The sequence below is a fragment of the Humulus lupulus genome, chromosome X (assembly GCF_963169125.1).
Source record: "Humulus lupulus chromosome X, drHumLupu1.1, whole genome shotgun sequence".
Taxonomy (NCBI): Eukaryota; Viridiplantae; Streptophyta; class Magnoliopsida; order Rosales; family Cannabaceae; genus Humulus; species Humulus lupulus.
The window spans coordinates 33,651,398-33,658,426 of NC_084802.1; the positions used below are offsets into that span (position 1 = coordinate 33,651,398).

The 7,029-nt window shown below is 31.9% G+C and overlaps 1 pseudogene; it reads right to left on the reverse strand.

The window, feature by feature from the left end:
• Positions 1–4,493: 4,493 nt before the first annotated feature.
• LOC133805075 (conserved oligomeric Golgi complex subunit 7-like) lies at positions 4,494–6,735 on the reverse strand (annotated as a pseudogene).
• Between the last annotated feature and the right edge of the window lie 294 nt (positions 6,736–7,029).

A 7,029-nucleotide genomic window follows, 5' to 3' on the forward strand; every position in this document is an offset into this window, starting at 1 on the left:
TAAAACTACAAATTACCAATAAAATAGAAATCAATCACATTTACTCCATAAAACTTCCATTCACACAAATTTAAAGAAATAACACAACATATACTAAAATATGTAAGATATGAGAAAAAATACAAAAAACAATCATATCTCTATTTCTTTAGGTTTTTAACTAATCTATGATATCCTTGTTCCGGTTGGCGAGAGTAAAAAATACCCACTACAAGAAAAAACAATATTCATAACACTTAAAAACTGCTAACCGGGACTATTGATAGCACTTCTGAAAATGCTAGCATAGCCCCTGTTATTAAAAGTCCAGTCTTTTCTATAACAGTTTTTGAATGTTATGTTCGGTGTTATCTTAAACTATTCAATAACACATTTTTAGGTGCTATAATATTCAAATAATAACATTTAGATAGAGTTTTTGGTTATAAATTTGAAGTTTAATCTTGTACTTTTTTCATAACACTTTTCAACTGTTACATTTGATTATTTTGATAACATTTTTAGTTTGTTATATTATATAAACCATAACGATTTTTTACGCTTATAATATGTTTTTAAATCATAACATATAGTAATAAAATTTTAAATTTTATTTTGATAAGTATACTTATATGGTTTTTTTTTTTAATTAAAAGATTTTCATTATTGTATTTTGATAAAAAAAAATTCAAAATTAATCATAAAATGTAATTCTCAATATATTGATAAACCATAAGTATTACATTAAACAATAACTAATTCAAACTATGAATGTGTCTACTTCATGAGATCTTAGTTCTAACTTAAGTTTGAAAGCATAACATAATAAAGTATCTTGAACATTTTTTACTTCAAAAATGAAAAACAAAAACATTACAAGATACACAAAAGTAAACCATGCATGAAACTTGCTCCATCCTTCAATTCATCATCCTTTGTGCACTTGTCCGGAAAACAAAATTCTCACATTCTATGATATCCCTTTGGGTCTGGTTGACAAGTCCTGGAAGTGATCTGAACCTAAAACAGCACATATGGACATTAGACACATATTATTTCCCTTAAAACCAAATAGATTATTACATAGATATGCATGAACATCAGATGAGATGAACCTCATACCACTAGCTATTTTGCACAGCTTAATGATTATATGTGCTAAAGACAAAAAAAAATGGAGATGCTTAAAAATTAACAAAGACCTGTAAAAGATTTCATTAACCCACTTGGAATCCAAACTAACATGTATTTAGCCCAGGTAATGAATGAATGCTATACTATAATTTTTACAGACTTATAATGAAATATCACTGGAACATTGTGCCAAGAACTTAAACAACTCTGAATTGTAGTAAATGGCTGGATGTTATTTGGGGATTGAACATGATTAATTAAACAAAGAGAACAAGCACTTAATTAAACTTTAAAGCATGATTTTTAAACAATTTCATGAACAAATTAGATATAGGTCAAAATTCATAAACTAATTTGTAGACATATCAGAGAACTCTTATAGCAAAAAAAAAAAAAATACCTCACCAACATCCATTGCTTCATCTGTTAATGCAGCCACTGTAAACACAACTCCTAACAAACCCTCAACAGCCAGAGTTATTGCATGAGCTTCACTAGCAGCTAAGACTGTAACAAACCCATGGACAAGGCAGGCCAAGATGATAACCCAAGCAGTAACAAGTTCCTGAAATGCCAGAAAATCAACTAGCAAAGAAACATCAAAATATAAATAAGCATAATAGAAAACAAAATGAAGATTCAAACAAAGCTTGGGAACATCTGCAAGATGAAAACTAAAATAAATAAATAATATAACAAGTGAATGCAAATCCAATCCCATAACTATCATATAAACTATAACTTACCAAAGCTATAAATAAGAAAAGAGAATACAGTGCAAATAAAATCAAACTTGTCAAACAACTTGCTGCCATTAAGACATTATAGTTTTTCAGACAGTAGAGAGCAATGAAGACATAAAGTGTTTCATAACTTTCTTCATAAAGCAAGGCAAAGGCTTGATACATTACAAACATAATCAAGCAAAGTTTTTTTTCAAATAATAAAAAAAACAGCTATATGTCCTTTACTGATAGTAAAACAAGGAAATACAAATCAATGCAACTTAATCTTAACTAGAGTTTATAAGAGCAAGCATATTCCTCTATTGTTGCTCTTTGCAACTACTTAGAAAATAATTCCCTTATATTGCTCTCTAAACAACTTCATAATAAAGGAAAAGCTAGAAGGAATCAAATAACTCAAGAAAATAAAAGGCCAAACAAGAAACTAGAATACACTCAAGCCATATATTATAACAACTCAATGACTAAGAAACAAAATAAAATAACTCAAAAAATATACCAATTCAGAGAAATAAACAAGAGATAACCACTATAAATTCCAGCTGCCTGAGTTAGCAAATAGACATATATACACATTCATCAAATTAAACTACAACAATCATACAAAGCACAACCTTTTATTTACTCTCTTGCTAACTAAACTATGAAAAAGAAACAACAAGGTTTGTACATGAAACAAAGAAAGTTCAAAGAAAAGTCCTGAAAAAAGAGTTAACAGTATGAATGCAGTCCCAATGGAGTGACTAATAAACCTCTTTTAATATGTGGATGGAAAGAGAGGCATACTTGGTTTCAAATATGTATCCAAGGAAAAAGAGTCCATTCCAGAGTTGTCTGATTATTTTGTAGGCAACCTTGTATTGACACAAGTAATTAAGTCAAAGATAAACAATCCGTATAAGCCCATGCCAAAGATCAACATGACAGTCCCAGCAAGATAAACATCTGTGTCATTGGATTACATTATTAGCAAAAGAAGCTTGTAATGAGAAAAAGATAAGACCAGAAAACAAGGGAATGAGACAGTTTTCTGTTCAAATATCAGTCCTCAAATGAACCATTTGGATCAATAGAGTGGCACAATTACATTGTTTTTTAGCTCTGTAATAATCAGTTGTAACAAGTCTTGGGAGTTGTAATAGTGTGTGTGTGTGTGTGTGTTTTAGTACATAATTGCATACACATTGAGAGAAGGAAAGAACTGTTGAAAAGTTACCAATTGCTTCAACTAGCCGCAGAACCATTTGTCCAGCGTGAATCCCTTTAACACAGCTACTCCAGTAAACTTTATATGCATCAACAATATAAATGCAACCCTACAAAGATTGAATTTAGTTTGAGTATTCATGTACTATATATAGTACCAAATACACTTATGTTCATCACTATAACTTATACTTAAATATAACTAAAATGAATTGAATAATGGCTATGGTATTTCAATAATTTTGTAGAGAAGAGAAATTACATTGAGAAAGCACAAGAGGGAACCAGCCAATGAACCTGCAACTACGAAAAGTGCCAAAAATCAGAAGTCGAAAATCACTTGCCCAACAGCAAAAGAGTCAGAAATTCTTTTCATTTTCAACATGGTTCATAACCCATTTGAGTATACTATTTTCTAGTTTTATTTCCAAAGATTCAAGCTTTAATTATCATGACAATCGACTAAAATTTAAACAATTTCATAATTGCCAAACCCAAATCTCATAATTTCATTTAGTTTCTTCCACATGTAGTAGTGACCCTTCACTACAAAACCCCCAAAAGAACTTAACTTTATTGTCAGGACCACATTACAATATGCAAACAAAAACAAATTATAAACACACAAAAGGCACCAGCAATTATGTTATTAAAATAATAAGTTACCATCAATTAGAAGCTGCATGAACAAGACAAACAAAATTCAAGAAACATATCATGTATAGCTAGATGCATATTACCATATAACATGCACCCAAATGCATATTACCATATATAATACTTGGCTTTTATTGATTTTGTTTTTCTCAGTAAAAGGAAAAGAAAACTGTGACTACACTTTGTTCATGGAAATTGTTACGTACATGGAAATTGAATAGAGTACTGCATAAAAATAATATATTACACTCAAAAAGCAACAAAACCAGAGATAAGAGAAAACTTCACTTCTTAATTAGCTAGCATATATGGAGTTAACAGTGTTCATAGAACAGCAAGTGGCCACAATACTCTAAATTTCAAACATATGGTTCCAATTCTATGCGAAGCAAAGAATTCAAGATGAAAAAATAAATATAAAAAGTAACAATGAATTTATAATAGCTAATACAATGCCACTTGAATATAACCATATGGAAAACAACTAAATTATTAGAATAATGCTATTGAAAATAACCATGAGGTGTAAACAAACTATTACATGATGGATTGCAGCTTCTAAAATTCATAGAAATCTTACATATACTAAGGAAAAATTTAGCAATGAAATTAAGGGTTTAAGTTATTTCTCATACTAGTTCATCTTAAGGGTACTAGTAGTGTCATATATATATGTATATATATTATATATACAGAGAGAAAGAGAGAGATTTACTTACAGTGGGAAATGGAGGGTTTTGAGATGCATTGTGGGATAGCTGTGAGGTGAGAAGGAGAAGGAGAAGCCATGGTCTCTTTCTGCCTTTCTGCTTTAATGATTTACAACACATCAGTCTGAAACTGTGAGGATCTGCAAAGCCCCTTGAACAATGGACCATTCCTCCTCATTTGAAATCAATTCAACTTTTCGTGCAGTGTTGCCATCTCTCTTGTCTGATCCCATCTCTTTCTTTGAACCAACACCATCATGGTCTACCCCACAGACCACTCTTAATGATCTTAGTGTCTCTTGTAAAGCAGAGATATATTGTAACATTATGTCATCAAGAGCAAGAATTAGTTCATCTGCCTCATAACCACCAGTAAAGTTGATACACCTTTCTACAGCTGCCTCAAGAAGTACAATGATATGGGGAATAGATTCCTCCATTCTGCGAACTGTTTCACTGAGTTCAATCCCCTTGGCACCCACACCACGAGTAACAGCTCCCCTGAGATCCACCCCAGCAATTTCAGAAGAAAGGATGGCCCGCTCCATCTGTCCATACCTTATATACATATTCAATCATTAATCAAAAAATGAACATAGCATTTACAGAATCTAGTATATAACGAAGAAAAAATAACAGAAAAAAGTTTTCAAAAAAAAAAACCTAGATATTTTAGAAGAATGTGGAAGTGCAAAAAAGTTTATGATTGCTTACCTTTGTTTAAATGATTTAAAGGGAGAGTACACTGCCTTCAGTGTATCCATTAGAACTCGAAGATCAGAATCTGAAAAGGAATGCTGAATATTTCTAGCAAAAGTCTGTGTCACGTTGTGTAACTCAATCAATGCCTCCAAATGTTTCCTCTAAATCTTAATTCCCTTTGGCATGTCACCAGACATAATATCTAATAAACCTGAATAAAAAGAAACACATTGATAGGATAATTTATAAATTGCCAAAAGTAAAATTGCATGACTTAAAGCTTGTCCAATTGAAAGATATCATATAATATTAAATGCCTACAAAATTTAAAAGCACCATAAAAACAAATCTGTACAAACCTTTTCCCAAAGCTCTTGTTTCAGGAACAACTTCTCCAATTGAAAGGTTGATACGTGAAATAAAGCTTGCTCCAATAGTTGCCATTGTCTCGATCAGTAGCTTTGGTACAAGAGTTTTATAATCCTCAGGAAAAGCAACCATACACCTGCAGATGACAGTCTAAGCTCAGTGCTTAAATTCAGTGATAGCTTCTTTGTATCAACAAGATGTTCCTCGGTGCTTAAAAAAAAATATAGTCAGAAGAATTTACCACTTCCACTCTTGCTCAAGATAAAGAATCAACTCATCATAGAAGCTTGGCAACCAACTTGCGAATGAAATTGTTGAAGAACTTGATTGAAACTCATGGCTTGACAGCCTTTCAGCTTCAGTCTTCTCATTTGCAACCTTAATAGCACGTTGTTTTGAATCAAAATCTTCCCAGAGCTGCTTTATGGGCTTTAGGTGAACTTTTGTGTAATGTAGCCCCAGTGATTTGAATCTTCCAATTCGAATGAGAATACCCCGCAAATTTTGAGCAATGTCTATCTGCAGGATGATAATAGATGTAAGTTATTCAAGTTGCGTATGGTATGTACTAAAAGGAATTAATAAGAGATAAATTGAACAGAAAGCAAGCCATAGGCAAAACAAGTGCTGTAAGAAATTTGGTGACCTTCCGGCTGGATAATGCATCTGTTAAACGTGGCTGCACCATTGCATCTAGCCTATCCTCTAGGACCTCGAGTTGCTTTCTCACATTAGCAAATTCAGCAACCTAAAATGAGCAAAACGAAAAATAAAATATCAAGTTAAAATCATCAAAATTTATAAATATCAAATGTAGAGTATAATGTTAAAACAATTTATAGAAAAATATTACCTCCCCAACAGCAGACAAGCAATGCCTCATGTTAGCTAAGGTTTCTGCAGCCCTTGGAAGATCACCACTGGCAAAAACATCTTCCACAGTTGAACTTAATTGAGTTAACCCAGCAGCATCCTGTTGATCCATCAATGAGTAAATCAAATGCAACATCAACATTTTCCAATACTGCACTGATTATAACTTCTATGATCAAATACCCACCTGCAATGTCTCATAAGCAGCTTCCATTCTCTGCTTAACAATATCAACTTTGGCCAGAGCAGCTATAGATTCAGCTGATGATCCTTCAGCCTGCATATTAAAACCAATTGTTTGAAGAGAAGAGTATTGTTATACATATGTATCAAGTGAGAAGCTAAAATCTCAAACCATATAAACAAAGCTAAGCCGGCAACAGCTGTCTACCCATGTAAATTATATAAACGAATTACATTAGTAAATGTACTGAAACGTGGGTATATCAATGTGAACCTACTACTATAATTTATAGTAATGCTCTACAACATATTGCAAAGCAGAATATATATATTTAGGCAACTATTTCAGTTATGTGTGTGTATATCCATGCATATAACTCAACGTAATTCCATTGTTCACATTAGCAATAATCTATTCATAATATCTACACTTATTTTTAAGCAGAAAAGGTAAAAACGAGACGTTTTAA